General features: G+C 47.0%; 1 long non-coding RNA gene across 1 annotated transcript in view; it reads right to left on the reverse strand.

Moving 5' to 3' along the window:
* Positions 1-429: 429 nt before the first annotated feature.
* LOC116659800 overlaps positions 430-16,212 on the reverse strand; it is a 37,320-nt gene continuing 21,537 nt past the window's right edge. The window contains exons 2-3 of the long non-coding RNA XR_004315164.1: positions 4,397-5,061; positions 430-652 (exon numbers count right to left, since the gene is read on the reverse strand). This is a non-coding gene — a long non-coding RNA (uncharacterized LOC116659800). The remainder of the gene's footprint in view (positions 653-4,396; positions 5,062-16,212) is intronic.

The following is a 16,212-nucleotide window of genomic DNA, read 5'->3' on the forward strand; positions in this document are numbered from 1 at the left end:
GAAAGGCCACCCAGCCCTGAGTTCCCAGATTTGAGCAGCCATGCCTGCGTGGGGAAGCATCCCGACCTCAGGCGGCCTGCTCCAGGCTCCGTGTGCTACCACACCTCCAAGGACGGACCAGCCCAGTGCAGCCAGGCAACAGGCTAGGAACCCTGCTCTCAAGGCAGGCAAGGGAGCCAAGAGGCAAGACACAGCCACAGCAGCTCCAAACAGCCCCACAGGCAGGAGCTGCTGGGAGTGCTAAGGAGGAGTGAGCTGGCTGCAAAACAGCGAGGCCAGGCCTGGGCGTGGAGCAGGTGTAGGATGCACACACAAGGCCCGGAGGAAAGCCCAGAGGACTTCTGTCTGACCCCAAAGACCACAACCTACATACTCTATGCAGACTGGCCCCGGGCTAGCAGGATGCTCACCATATGGAGGCCAAGCCAACAGGAGAGAGACCAAGGCATCTTCGGAACGCTGGCATGGGAGCTGCACTGAACGAACCACCTTCTGAGGGTGGCCAAGATGGCGGAGTAGAAGGATGCTCGTAGCTCACCCTGTCCCACGAATACACCGAGAGAGACATCCATGGACCCACCCAATCACTCAGAACATTTGCTGAATTCTGACAGGACATTGCCTTCTTCAAAAGACAAAATTCACCACAAATCTTGTAGGAAAAAAGAAAGAAGGAAAAAGGAATTTAGTGCAAGACCGGTCCTTCAGGAGGAAGTGGCAAAGGAGGAATAGCGCTCATTCGCTGGGTCTCCCCCTCTCCAACAGAGGTCAGCGGGATGGAGGGGGAACCTCCGAGGCTTGGATCTGTACAGAACAGCCCTTGACCAACAGAATTAAGTGAAACAGGCACAAAGGGTCCCCGAGACCCCCAGCCCTAGACGCGAACCTGCATGGGTGGGACAGGCTGCCAGAGCCGGGCAGAGGAGTAGGGCCGGCTGTATAGAGGCAACCCCGGGGGACTGCAGTGTGCTGTGCGCTGTGGCTGGGAGGGTATTCAGAGACCAACATGGGTGCCCCATAAAATAAAATTTTTAAAAAAGCAAAGCAACACTGCTGGTGTGCACTGTGGGGAGGGGCGCCGTAGCCTTTGTCTCCTCAGACCCTCAGCACCATTGCTGGCCCGTTCTCAGGAGAAGAGAGGCAGGGCCCAGCCACAGCCACCATATTCCCAGGTGCGCTCCCAGGTGGAGGCGGGGTAGAAACCAGAATCCGTACCCAGGTGCTCTGCAACCTCATAGGCAGGACTGAGATTTGTTTACAGCCCCAGGCAGAAGGGAGGGTTCAGCTCTGCGCCTCTGTGGACTCGTGCCTCTAAGACAGAGGAACAAGGAGTGGAGTTCTGACACAGAGGAGGGGCGAGGGCTGGTGCGGCCATTTTTTGTGAGACAGCGTGGAGCAGCCCCAGGAGCGACACTGAACTGGGCATGACCCGCCCACCTACTTTGCGCAGTCGCAGCGCTGGGAGGGGGCCGTGACCTGCCCGCCAACCACCAACCCTGAGCAGACTTGGGGCTGAGAGCTGCACAGAACAGGGGGGCGAACTGAGGGCTTCTGGAACAACCGATGGGAGTTTCCACAGCGGGGCGAGGGCGGGAGCAGCAACAACCACAGAACAAAAAGGAATCTGCACTCAATAGCCAAGGTAGGCTCTGGCCACCACAACGCCAGCCACACCTCCAAACAAAAGGATAACAGCCAAAAGGCAGGGAAGGAAGACTTGGCAATTACCCATACTAAAAACAGGCCTCGTGACAAAATTATTATGAGTGCACCATCTCCATGGGAACACATTCTCTCCCTTTTTTCATTTTTTTTTTTTTTTTAATTTTTATTTAATTTTTTATTCTTTTTACTTTTTAAATCTTTTCTTAAATTTTCTTTTTTTAAATGTTATTGAGTTTTTATAATTTGTCTCAATTTGATTTTCTTTTTCTTTTGCTCTTCTGTTATTTATTATATTCTGTTTTCAAATCTTTTTTCTTTTAAAATTTTTTAATTTTTTAAATTTTCTTAATGTTTTTTATTTTAGTTTTTATTTTAATTTTTTTTAATTTTTCCCCTTTAAAAATTTTTTTTAATTTTTTTGTTTAAAGAGAAAAGACAGTCTCTTCAGCAAGTCGTGTTGGGAAAACTGGATAGCAGCGTGTAAATCAGTGATGTTAGAACACTCACTCCATACACAAAAATAAACTTAAAATGGCTTAAAGACTTAAATATAAGACAAGACACAATAAATCTCCTAGAAGAAAACATAGGCAAAACATTCTCTGACATAAATCTTAGCAACATTCTCCTAGGGCAGTCTATCCTAGGCAATAGAAATAAGAACAAAAATAAACAAGTGGGACCTAATTAAACTCATAAGCTTTTGTACAGCAAAGGAAACCATAAGCAAAACAAAATGACAACCTACGGAATGGGAGAAAATATTTGCAAATGATGCGACTGACAAAGGCTTGATTTCCAGAATATATGAACAGCTCACACAACTTAATAACAAAAGAACAACCCACCCAATCCAAAAATGGGCAGAAGACCTAATCAAGCATTTCTCTAATGAAGACATATAAACGGCCAATAGACATATGAAAAAATGTTCAATATCACTAATTATCAGAGAAATACAATGAGGTATCACCTCACACCAGTCAGAATGGCCATCATCCAAAAGTCCATGAATGATAAATGCTGGAGAGGGTGTGGAGAAAAGGGAACCCTCCTACACTGCTGGTGGGAATGTAGTTTGGTGCAGCCATTATGGAAAAAGTATGCAGATTTCTCAAAAAACTAAAAATAGACTTACCATATGATCCAGCAATCCCACTTCTGGGTATATATCCAGAAGGAGCTCTAAGTCGAAAAGACACATGCACCCCAATGTTCATAGCAGCACTATATCCAATAGCCAAGACATGTAAGCAACCTAAATGTCCATTGATAGATGACTGGATAAAGAAGCTGTAGTACATTTATATACTGGAATACTACTCTGCCATAAAAAAGAATAAAATAATGCCATTTGCAGCAACATGGATAGACCTAGAGATCATCATTCTAAGTGAAGTAAGCCAGAAAGAGAAAGAAAAATACCACATGATATCACTCATACGTGGTATCTAAAAAAGAAAAACAAAAGGGACACTATGAACCCATCTACAAAACAGAAACAGACTCGTAGATTTAGTAAACAATCTTATGGTTACTGGGCAAAGGGGGTGGGAGGGGATAAATTTGGAAGTTTGAGATTTACAATGTTAACAACTATATATAAAAATAGATTTTTTTAAAGTTTATTTTGTATAGCACAGGAAACTATGTTCAATATCTTGTAATAACTTTTAATGGAAAAAAATATGAAAACAAATATATGTATGTATATGCATGACTGGGATATTGTGCTGTACATCAGAGATAGACACATTGTAATTGACTGTACTTCAATTAAAAAAAAACCTTCCCCCTTAACCCAGATATCATTAAGTCCCAGCAAGGGATCACCTGGGGCCCAGGGTCATCACCTTGAACAATAGCTTCTCCTTTGTCCCAGCATTCACCTTATATCTGGAGAACATCTCCAGTCTGTGCAAGGAGCCTGGTCCACTCTCCTCTACCCAGCCTCCCTTCCCTCTCACCAAGCCTTACATTCTTCATACTCTTCTCCCTCCTCAGTTCAACTCAGGAACCTGGTAAATAACTACACCCTTCTCTTCCTGAACCTGAACCATCTGACGAATAAAATACTAAGGGAGAGAAGACCAAAAAGGCAATCTGGGCCAAGCTAGAGAGGGTCCAGGTTAGGATTCAAAAAACCAGGGGAAACAAATGATGGGTTTGGGGTATCAAGTTAGAGACATTCAGTACATGCCAGGTCCTCAGTGACTTAGCACAGAGACATTGTGAACACGCAGATTAAAAACCTCTGCTTCATGGCACCTACACTCTAGTGGGACAGACTACAAAAGCAAGACACACTAGTGACACGTGAAACAGAGAAATAAGGCAGGAAATGGGATAGGGAGTGTGTGGAGGTGGGTGCAATTTTAAGTAGGGTGTGTAGGGAAGGGCTTGCTGAAAGGGTGACACTTGAGTAAAGGCATAATCAAAATTGCACGCTCAGGAACAGGGCTTGTGTGGCCAATGGAGAATGGATGGTAGGGGAGAAAGGCTGGAGACTTGTGGCCACTAGGGAGCTATGGCCATGGTCAGGGTGGAGGAGCCATGTCCCTGCTGTAGGCTGAGCCCTGTGACTTCCCCCAGGTTCACACCAGCAAAGCAAGTGAGTTCTATGCCCTCCTCTTCACTCTTGGTCACACATAGTCCCTGAGCTGAGCTGGGAGGGTTAATTCGAGCAGGCCTGGTATTGGGCTGAGCTGTGTTACTGAAGCAAGAGACGTACCTGCACAGTGCTGCCCCGGTGATCAGCACAGGAAACTCACTGATTAACAGTGTTGCTTTGCAACCACAGGTCCTAGGAGTTTCAGGGCACTTTGTACCAGCTTGACAGCATCGTTTATTGAGAACAGCAAGACTGATGATTCGCACTTAGCCTCAGTGAGACCCCCAAAAGCTTCCACCATTAGGTCAGTACCACAGCAAGAATATGCCTCTATGACCAGCAGGGTATGAGTCCTGGCCAAGACTCCATTTCAGGCTTCCTAGTTTGAGGTGTTCCGGGAACACGTTGGAGATTCCTGGTCCAAGAGAGGAAGTACATCCAGAAAGGCCCTTCACAGAGAGGACAACTGGAGCCCAAGCCTGGCCTCTCCAGTCGGTGCCAGGAGGCAACCTTTGTATCCTTGTCTTGCAGTAAACTGTGGGTTCTTAAGCATCACTATTTGGGGTCCTGTGAGTCTGCTTTAGCAATCACTGTCTAACTGCCAATGTGAGCACTCGACCTGGTGCTCTTCCTGTTTGAAGGTGGTGGGCAGAGGTCCTCTGGCATTCTAAATTAGACCTTCGAGCTGGGCCAGCACTGCAGCCACTTTTCAGTGTCTTTCCCTCTATACGCCAGAACCAGTCACTGCGGGTGGGATGGGGCTCAAAATTTGGAAATGTTTCCACCTATTTAAAAAAAAAAAAAAAGGTTTTCTGAATTAAAACTTGTGGTAGTGGAAACCTGAATTTAAAATCAGACTTTCTAACTGAATTAAAGGCTATGCAATTAAGCAAATGAATGACTAATGAAATGATTATAAAGCACTTTGCTGAAACGTTATGTAAATGCAGGCAGAGAATAACAAAATGTGATGACAGTTGCACTGCCATTGCTTCTGATTTGGGACAGCACAGTTCTGAGTCCTCCTGCAGGAACACTATACTGATATATATCCAAAACACATCACTGCCCTGACAGCTCAGAGGCTGGGCCCTTTGCATGTGTGGTCATCTATTGTTTGTCTGGTCAACAGATTTTATGTGTTTTGATTTTGTGTGTATGCTCATCTACTGTTTGGTCAATAGATAATAACATAATGAGAACGAGAAAGCAGCCAACATTTCTAGTTTGTCATGTGCCAGCCACTAGGTTAAGCATCATTTTATATAATCCTTGTCACCGCCCTTTGAGGTAGATACTGTTATAATCCCCATTTTACATTTGAGGAAACTGAGGCTTGTACAGGCAAGCCACCTATGGTGAGGAAGAGTCTGGAATCTAGGGGCTAGCACTTTTAACTCCTGTGCCTTTATGGTCGTTTTTAGAAAACTCAGTTCATAGAAACCTGACAGTTCATGGACAAGTTATTCACATAACACAAGGACCTTTTACTCTGGGAGAGGATTCACCTGGAATTTTGAGCAAACTTTCTTAATGTGTTTAAAATGTGATCTGATTTGCAAATAGACTCATGGACATAGAAAACAAACTGTGGTTACCAGCAGGGAAAGGGATGGGGAGGAATAGATGGGGAGTTTGGGACTGACAGATACACATTACTATATGTGAAGTGGATAAGCAGCAAGGACCTACTGTATATATAGCACAGGGAACTATACTCAATGTCTTGCAATGAGCCGTAATGGAAAGGAAACAGAAAATATATATATGTATGTGTGTATGTGTAACTAAATCACTGTACACCTGAAACTAACATTGTAAATTGACTACACTTCAATAAAAAGTAAGAATTAAAAATGAATAAATTAATTAATTAAATAAAATGTGATCTGATTTGCAATGTTTTAGTGTCCTGCCTGTGACCTAATGGGAGCTTACAATTGCCCCCCAGGTGATCTCAGCTGCTGTCCTGTGACTTTCCCTATAGGGAAGAAGGCTCAATCCGTCCTGGACCTGGGAATGCTGGCCCAGGCCTGCCTGGTACCCAGCCCTCTCTGGCTGGGCTTTGACTTCTCCCCTTGGAGAGGAGTCTGGGATAATGTTTAGGGGGCAGAGGCCCACACTCCGGCCCAGACCTGCTTGGTGACCTTGAGTGGACAGCTCAGCTACTCACGCTCTGCTGGAGGTAACCCTGGCCGCGACGACTCGCCCTTGCTGGGGTTGCCAGGTGTATCTAATTAATGATGTAAAGCACTTAGAGACACAAGTGCTTGATGGCTGGGGCCCATCCATTACCACAGATGGAGCCCTGAGTGTTATGATGCTTCACTTGTGCTTGTTCTCAATAATGAATAATTATCTTCTCAGACCTGCAGTCTGACTCCACATCCAAAAACTTCCCTCCACAATCCAAGCCTGGAGGAGTCATTGACCCTGACTGCTGGGCTTCCTCAAAGGGTCATGGGCAAGAACCAACACAATGCTTGGTCTTTGATTGGATACTACTCTGAAGAAACAATTCTATAAGTAATGACTGGGGAAATTTGAATATAGATGGGATATTAGACGGTGTCAGGGAACTGTGAACTTGGTTAGGTATAATAATGACTGTGACAGTTTATTTCATGTGTCACATGACTGGGCCAACAGGGGTTTCAGACATTTGGTCAAACATTATCCTGAGGGTGTCTGTGAGAGTTTTTTGGATGAGTATAACATTTGAATAGGTACACTGAGTAAAACAGATGACCCAATCTCATGTGGATGGGCGTCATCTGCTCAGTTGAAGGCCTGACTAGAACAGAAAGGCTGACAGGGTGACTCTCCCACTAGTGAGAGGGAACGCCTCCTGCCTGACCACATGGGACATGGGACTGAACCATCCGCTTTTCCTGCATCGCCAGCTTGCCAAGTGTAGATCTTGGGATTTCTCAGCCTCCATAATTGGGAGCCAATTCCTTATAGTAAAATCTCTTTCTTTGCATCTATGTACATCCTGTTGGTTCTGTTTCTCTGGAGAACCCTAACTGACATAATGGCCTTATGATTGTGTATCACTATTACCTTATGTTTTGGAGGTATGTATTGAAATAGTTATGGGTGAAATATAATAATGTCTGTAGTTTATTTTTAAATACTTCAGAAATAAAAAACAGACAAAGTTAATACAACAGGATATAAACAGCAGTTCAACCTAGGTGACAGGCCTAAAGATGTCCCCTTTACTCCTATAATGTACATTATACTTTATATGCCCATTGTACCATTCCCTCTACTTTTCTATATATATTTTTTCATAGTATACATTTCAAAAACAAAACGAACAAGCAAACCTGGCCAAAGGCACAATTCTCCCTCATAAGCAAAAGAATGAGGAAGATGAGCAAGTCACTGAAAAAGCACAGCCTGGGGCAGGGAGGGGTGGGAATGGGGGTCTCATGCTGGTGTACAGACTGGGGAGAATAGGCACCCAACAAGTATACCTAAATATGGGGGGGGGGGGTTGCTTACATAATAGTAGTTTATTTCTTGCTTACACAGCAATTTAAAGCAAAGGTCCCAGGCTGGTGTACAGCATCCTCCACACAGTGACTCAGGGCCCTGGGATCTATTTCTGTGGCTCCATCATCTCTTATGGCCTGTGGTCTTCTTCATGCAGCTGATGAAAGGAGAAAGAATCTGGGCCTTGAAGTAACATACGTCTCTTGCATTCACTTTCCATTGTCAAAAATCGGTCACAGAAAAGAAACTCGTCACATGCTTAGATGGGTGGGATGGAGGTAGGGAAGTGGGGATGTGGCTGGAAAATGTCTCTGGATGGGCTTCCCAGCTACTGCTGTGTGCTATGGCCAGGGGAGGGTGGTTGCGGCCGGCAGCCAGCCATCTCCGCCACGTGTGTCTCAGGCTGAGTTGTCGATGGGCTAGTGATAGTCACTATAGTCCAGAGCAGGGAATGAGCCCCCTGGAGGGTGGAACAAGCTGAGCAGGAGCCCCAGCTCTGAGTCTGATCCTGTGCTCAGATGTGCTGCAGGGGACCACGAAGGAGGCAGAGAAGCCCCAGCCTCTAGGAACCCCCAGACCTACTGAGACTCTAATGCATGGCATCAGCAGGCACCAGCCTAGAGCAGGGGGTCATCAAAGGCTGAACGGTGCCTGGCACAAAGATGAGGGTGTACATTTTTTGAGGAAAGGAACTGTAACTGTATGTTGATGGCTGAATCCTCTGGGCCCAGCACAAGGACTGGCATGGAGCCAAAGCTTACAAGATCTCTGCTCACTCATATTCAACTGTCTGGGGGAGATGGGGCAGATGGTGGCCCTGAGTGTTCTGTGACCTTCCTCTGAAGGATTACTGGGGTGGAGGTTTACTCAAATAAAGGCCTAGGGCCGGAACCAAATCTACCAAGTGCTAGGACAGGGGTGTTCTCTCCCGCCAGAGGGTAGCGGGAGTGCTTTAGGAGGTGGGGCAGCTGACTGGGCTCTTTTCCTTCATGACACTGACCATTGGTAGTTACATATGAATCTGCTGCACCAGACTGTGAGCCCCCTGAGGGCCAGCGCCCACCTGTCCTAGGCACCACTGTGCCCACGGGCCCTGAGCAGGCCCCGGCCCATGCTGGGTGCTCAACAAACAAATACATGAGTGAATGAATATAAGGCTGGCTGGGGAGACAGTGAGCTACTGTCTGCACCATGAGGCTGCCCGAGGGAGGGAGGTATCCCCCTACTTATCTGTCTACTCTGCCTAGAGCTTTTTTTTTTAACTTCCAGCCTGAACTCCTTTGTTTGCTCATTAATTTAATATTTACTGTGTTCCACCAAGGGGCCTCAAGACGCCTGTAAGTTTTCCTTCTCCTACAAAAACTAACTGACATCTTACCTTATATGGCTTCATTTACCTCACAGTGGACCCCATCCTGATGCACCATACTCCCCCACCTCCAAGCCCCCCTGGAAGTGATGGCCTGCTAGGGTACACTTCCATGTCTCCAGAGAAAATCCGGGGACTTCCCTGGCAGTGACTGGGGGGACAAGGGTTAGCAAGCAGATCTGGGGTTCCTCCAGGGGCCTCTGCGGCTGCAAAGTCTCCTTCAGGAGATGTTAGACCCAGCTGTGACCTATTCATCTGCCTTATCTGTAAGAAAGCAAATGTTGGAACATTAATATGTTTGGGAGTCATTTTTTACTTTAATTAGAAAACACATTCAAACAGCATCAAACATTCATGAGACTTGCAGGGGGATGGCTCATAAGCAAACATATTTAATTAAAGTGTGACTGAGCCCTCTCCCCACCGCCTGGCTCTGTTGTCGCCAGCATCCCTCCGGGCTGGTCAGTGAGGACCACTCCCTGCAACCACATTCAGCAAGGCCGGCCTCCAGACTAGCCCCTGCTGATGGCTTCGCCACTGAGCTGGGGACTTTCAAGCCTCTTTCTACCCTGACAACGGACTTCCTTTTCTGTCCATTTATCCTCATATTGATTTTGCTGTAAACCCACACGGCACTCCCCTCCCAGGCCAGTGAGAGAAACCTCCATTGATTATATTGGAAGAAGGTTTGTTGTAAAAAAGCGAAATGCCTAAAACATCGAAATGAAGTGAGCTTTTTGAGGGTCCATAAATCACCCAGGATAATGCCGCAAATGAACAGGGCTTCTTAAACACCCAGAAAATACGACACCATAAAACAGTTCTGACAAGAAATCACAGCCCCTCTCTCTCTGTAGCTGCCATGTAAGAAGCACCATCAATAATGGTTATTGCTGTTTGGTGAGCAAAAGAGGGAAGTTGTGTCAGACTCCTTTAGAAAGTTCCCTCAAAGTCACTTTGCCCGAACGGCAGCGTGGCATTTTTTTTTTGCACAGTAAATACATCCCAATTATGAGCGTGTCATGTTAGCTTTTACAGTTCACTAATCACAAACTTTTTTGTATGTCATTGCCAATCGGCGTCTTTCCCTAATCGGAATTTATGGTTCGGTTTGGCCATTAGTGGCAGTCAGCAGGGTCATAGCGGTGTCGCTATTTCAGAGCTAGAGGGCTCAGCTTGGCCCAAGGTCATCTCCTCCTGCCCTCCGCTCCTCTGAAGGCCGAGGTTCTGCAGGTCCTTCTGCAGAAACACTCCTCTGGAGTCCCCTCATCCCCAGGGCCCAGGCCACAAGGCCCGACTTGGGAGCCCTGGTCTGGTTCACCTCTGAGGACCCACCTTCTCAAAAGCTCCAAACCACTCAGGGGTCAAACACATTCAGAGAAGCCTGAAGTCAGATGCATCTCAGAAGGGGACTAGCTTTGGCTCTTCTGAGAGAGACGCTGAGCCCATAGGACCCCTCTCTTCCTGGGTCACCAGATGGCCACTAGGCGGGGTTTGCCACCAGCCTGTTTCTTGGCCCCTTGGGGCTCGCGTCATGCCCTCCAGCAGACGCCCTGCACCCAGCACTCCGGGCCTGCGAGCCTCACAGTGCCAGGTTGTCTCTAAGACGCCCCAAGCCTCCCCAGCCCTGACCTGGCTTTGCAGTTTGGCCTACGAGCCTGCACTCTGGGGACTGCTCCCAAGCCCAGCAGTTTCAAAATTAGCCAAGGAATTTGCAGCTGCAATAACGTGGCTCCACACCAGCATGCTGGTGTCACCAGAATGTTGCCCTGGGCCCCCATCCTTCTGTGTTGCCTCTCCAGTCATGTGGCCCTGGGTGTATAAACCGGAGAACGCAGGATGCAGATGAAGGATGCCATCAGGCACCTTCTGCTCTGAGGAGGCCCGTGGGGCTGGGCTGGTAGAGGCAGGGCCCAGAGCAGGCCACCGCACATCCGGGGGCTGCATCAGCCCATGGCAGACACCACACAGCATGGCCACAGCCCCACCATCAGGAGCACAGGGCAGAGCTGGGTCAAGACCTGTGATTCCAGATAAAAACAAAGCAAACCACACTGAAGTGAAAGATGGTCTAACACCATTCTGATGTCCCCATGATAAGTACTTTGATGCTTTTTCAGGCAAATTTTTTTCTTGGTGCCTCTGAGTTTCCAAGTACCACAAACTGTGTAGCTTAAAACAGGAATTCATTCTCTCACAATTCTGGAGGCCAGAAGTCCACAATCAAGGTGTTGACAGGGCCCTCCTTCTGAGGGAGCTTGGCCTGTGGCTGCAAAACAATAATCTCTGTCTGTCTTCACATGGCCTTGTCTAGGAGTGGGTCTTTCTTATCTAGCTCTTGAGGAGGGTTGGAGGTCCAGCCCCCAGGCTCTCCAAGGGGGAAGAGATGGATGAGGGCTGGGCTGACTAGAGAAGGCTTTCTGGAGGAGGAGGGTCTGGAGTAACCAGCAGAAGTTGAGAGGCACAAGGGAGAAACAGAGCAGTGGGGAGACAGCTCCCAGGGGAGGGATTTCCAGCAGCCCCTGCCGGGGTCTGATCCATCTGTGAGCTTGGTGTGAGTGACAGGGGAGATCCCTGTCACTATGTTCCACCAGAGCCAGGGCTACACTGGGGAGAAGTGAGTGGAACTCCTCCTGGAACCAGTAACCAGGGTAGTAGCACCTGACTAGGGTAAGGACTTAGTCACAAGGGTCCAGAGAGGTCTGTAACCAGAGATGGGGCTCATCATGGAGTCAGGGGCAGGTGGGAGCCAGTCAGTGGTCAGAGCTGAGAGCCAGATAACGTTCTGGAGCAGAGCCCATAGCGGGGATGACATTCATAGCCTTAACCTCTCAGGACAGCCCCGGGGCCCAGCAGGAGGAGTTCCAACTCAGCCACCCCTGATTTGCTCTGGAGCTTCTTAAGGGAGGAAGGCGGATGGCACACAGACCATCCTTACAAGTGACAGTCATTTTCTTCCAGGTCTAGATGTTGAGACAGCTCATTCAGGGGCTAGGAGTATTGGTCATCTCTGGAGTGGCGAAAGAAGTGATTCTTTGCAGTGTAATTTTCCTTAAAAAGGCACAGAGCAAGAGTCCTATTCTGTGGAAAACAGTACAGAGATTCCTCAAGAGACTAAAAATAGACTTTTCATATGATCCAGCAATCCCACTCCTAGGCATATATCCAGAGGGAACCTTAATTCAAAAAGATACATGCACTCCAATGTTCATAGCTGCATTATTTATAATAACCAAGACATGGAAACAACCTAAATGTCCATCAACAGTTGACTGGATGAAGAAGTTGTGGTATATTTATACAGTGGAATACTACTCAGCCATAAAAAATAATAGAATAATGCCATTTGCAGCAACATGGATGGACCTGGAGATTGTCATTCTGAGTGAAGTAAGCCAGAAAGAGAAAGAAAAATACCACATGATATCACTTATATGTGGAATCTTAAAAAAAAACATAAGACAAACAAACTTATTTACAAAACAGACACAGACCTACAGACAGAAAATAAACTTATGGTTACCAGGGGGGATGTGGGTAGGAAGAGTTAAATTGGGAGTTTGAGATTTGCAGATACTAATTAATATATATAAAATAGATAAACAACAAGTTCATGCTGTATAGCACAGGGAACTATATTCAACACCTTGTAGCAACCTATAACAGAAAAGAATATGAAAACAAATATATGTATGTATATGTATGACTGAAACATTATGCTGTACACCAGAAATTGATACAACATTGTAAACTGACTACACTTCAATAAAAATATGTATATATACCAAAAAAAAAAAAAAAAAGAGAGTGAGTCCTATTCTGGACCAGGAGAAAAGGAATTGAGGGGCTCACGACGGAGTACATGCAGCACTTCACCCACTGCCCACCTCCTCCCACCCTCCAGGGCCACCTTCTCCCTGGCTACCCTCCAGGGAGGAGGACCTCATCTCAACTTTTCTCCTCCTCTGTCCTCCTGGGCACAGGTTTGCCCCCACCCACAGGGCATGGAGGCAGCCATTTGTCCCTCTAGCCTGTGAGACCTCAGGTACAGGCAGGGCGGGGTCTGTGTCAGGAGTGACACGAGGTGCACAAGTGGGTTGTGACTGTCAGCAAGTGCTGTTTTTTCTGCCTCTTTTAATATTATCACAGGGCTTGTGACTGGTTCTGCTCATTCAGCCTCGGGACAGATGGAGCTCTTACTTTTGGTAATTATCCTGCATCCTCCCAGCTTCAGAAAAAGGGAGCTGTTGCTCTGTGAAGTGGGGTCTGGATGGTGATCACTTGTGACTTGTATTAATATTTACAACAATAACATTTTTCATGGCCGGGTTTTTTTTTTTTTTGTCACTGCAGGAAATAAATGTAAATTAACAACTGTAAAGATTGTAACATAATGAAATAGGACATAAGTGATGAAGAACCAATGAATTAAGTGACTCCAAAGCATGGAGGAAAAAATGCCCTTCAAAAGCAAACATGTAGACAGAGCAAGAGATTAATAATCTTGGAGGGATGGGGGAAACTCAGGGGTCAGGGCCTGGGTTTGCCCCTCCAAGGGGCTGGTCCCTCTCAACCCTACACCTGACTCAGTGGCTCTCCCCTCTCCACTCAGTTGCTTTAGACAAAACAAAAAACAAACAAGAAAAGAAAAGAAAAAAAAAAACAGGAGTCCTTCTTGACTCCATTCCCCTCACATTCTCTCAACATGTCCTAACTTTTGAAGATTTCGACTTCCCTTGAAGCGATCACATGCCAATTCCTCAATTCAGGAGCCTGTCCTCTGAATATCCCTGAATATCCCTCCTCACTCTCCTGAGCCTCCGTACCTCACAGCCATCATGATGCAAAATACAGGTACAATCCTGTCATTCCCCCCTTTTTTGAACTTAATAAAGCTGAATAATACAAAGCAAAGCAAATAATAAACCACCAAACAAACAAAAAAATTCTCTCTGGTGATTCTCCATTGCTTTCTCATCAGCCTCAGATAAAGGGGACTGCTGTAGGATGTCCCTATGAAAGACGATTCAGTGCCACATGGAACAAGGGTTCAACATGTCATGGGGGTAGCCTCAAAATGGCAGTGGGGAGTGTTCTCCACATGGATGGTATTAGAGTAAGGGCACATTACTGCTTTGGTCAAAACTCTTTTGGTTGCAAATGACAGAAATCCAGTTCAAACTGACTTAAGCAAAACTGGGAAACTAAATGTCTAGGGATTTCAGGCATGGCTGGATCCAGGGCATAAATGATTCATCAGGGTTCTGCCTTCCTTTGTGTCTCTGAGGCTTTGATTCTGTGCTGGCTGTTCACTCCAGTGGGTAAAATGGCTATCAACAGCTCCAGGCTCATCCACCCAGCTAAGGACCATGAAGCAGAAGAGAGTTTGCTTCTTACCCTTTGTGATTCCAGTAAGAGCCCTGAATGTAGTCCAATTAGGCCAACTTGGGTCATGCGCCTGAACCAGCCACTGTGGCCAGAGGAATGAAAAATACAATAGGTATCCTTCTTGAAACATGTGTCTTTAGCTTCCAGCATACAGAGTCTTTGCCAGTTCCTCCTCTTCTCTCGCACTGTTTAACATTGGCCATCTCGGGACACAAGCTTCAGGTATCTTCCCTTTACTGCCAACAATCCTCTACTTGTGATATCATCCAGGCTCAAGACTTTAAATGCCCTCCATCTGCTGACATTCCCAACTTGATATCTCCAGCCCAGACTCACCCCCAAGCTCCAAGGTCACTTGACAGCTTACTAGGATTTCTAATGGACATCACAAACCTTACATTTCCAGGATGGAAATCCTGTCTTTTCACTATAAGCCTGTTTTTCCTACATCATCCACCTCTCAGTTAGTGGAAATCCATCCTTCTGTTTGCTTATGCTAAAAGAACCCTCAGAGCTTCCTCTCTCTCCTCTCAATCTCTCTCTCTCCACATCCAAATGTTTCAAAATCTGGCTCCTTCCACCACCTCCTCCCTGGTCCAGGCACCCACTGCCATCTCTCACCTGGATTATACTGCGCCAACCTCCCGACAGCCCTCCCTGCTTCCACCCCTGCCCCTGCCATCCATTCTCAGCACAGAGTGTTCCTGTCAAAACATGTGTGAGACGCCAGCACGTCTTTGCTCAGAACCCTTCAGGGCCTTCCCATCTCCCCCCAAAAAAACCAAAGTTCTACCTCTGCCCCACCTCCAGGTCGTCCCTCCCTTCCCTCTAACCATAGTAGGCTCCTGGCTGTTCTTCAAACTCATCGGCATGCTCCTGCTCAGAGACGTGGTCCTTTCTGTGTCCCCGTGTGGGCTACTCTCCACCAGCCCTCTGCCAGCTTTCTCTCAGCTCCTTGAAGTCTTCACTCATATGTCACTGGCCCAGCCTGTCAGCCCATTTCAATTCCCACCCAACACATATCCCATCGCCCTGCTCACCCTTATTTTTCTCCCAACCACTTATAATCTTCTAATATAGTTGGTGCTTATTGCTTACTTATTTTGTTTCTTGTCTGTCTTTCTCCACTAGAATGTCAACCTCACAAGGCAGGCATATTTGCCTCTTTTGTTCATGGCTGTATCCCCAGCACCTAAACTGTGCCTGCTATGTAGTAAGTGCTCAGTAGGCATTTGCTGACTTGGCCAGGAGTTCCTACTGGAGATGGGAGTGGTAGAGGCAGGCCCTTCTAAACATATACACTGAGAGTGCAGGAGGGGATGTTCCCCAGGGCAGGGCCTGCTTTGAACCACAGGGCACAGGGGCTCCCATCTTCAGGACGAGCTGCCCCCAGCCCCACCCTCCTGGGACCTCTCCCAGCCTGGCCTTCCTTGGAATTCCCTGACCCTAACCCACTGGTGCTGGGGAAGGAATTTTGGAATTTTGAGCTGCAAGACCAGGATTGTGTGACCAGGAGCAGATAAACTTCTCCCTTCTGCAAGCTGTGGTTTCCCATTGTCCTGGCAGCTTGGGCTGCTATAACACAACACCATAGATTGAGTGGCTTAAACAACACATTTCTCACAGTTCTCAAGGCTGGAAGTCTGAGATCAGAGTGAGCAGGGCTGCACTCTAGTGA

Source organism: Camelus ferus, chromosome 3 (assembly GCF_009834535.1).
Source record: "Camelus ferus isolate YT-003-E chromosome 3, BCGSAC_Cfer_1.0, whole genome shotgun sequence".
Classification (NCBI taxonomy): Eukaryota; Metazoa; Chordata; class Mammalia; order Artiodactyla; family Camelidae; genus Camelus; species Camelus ferus.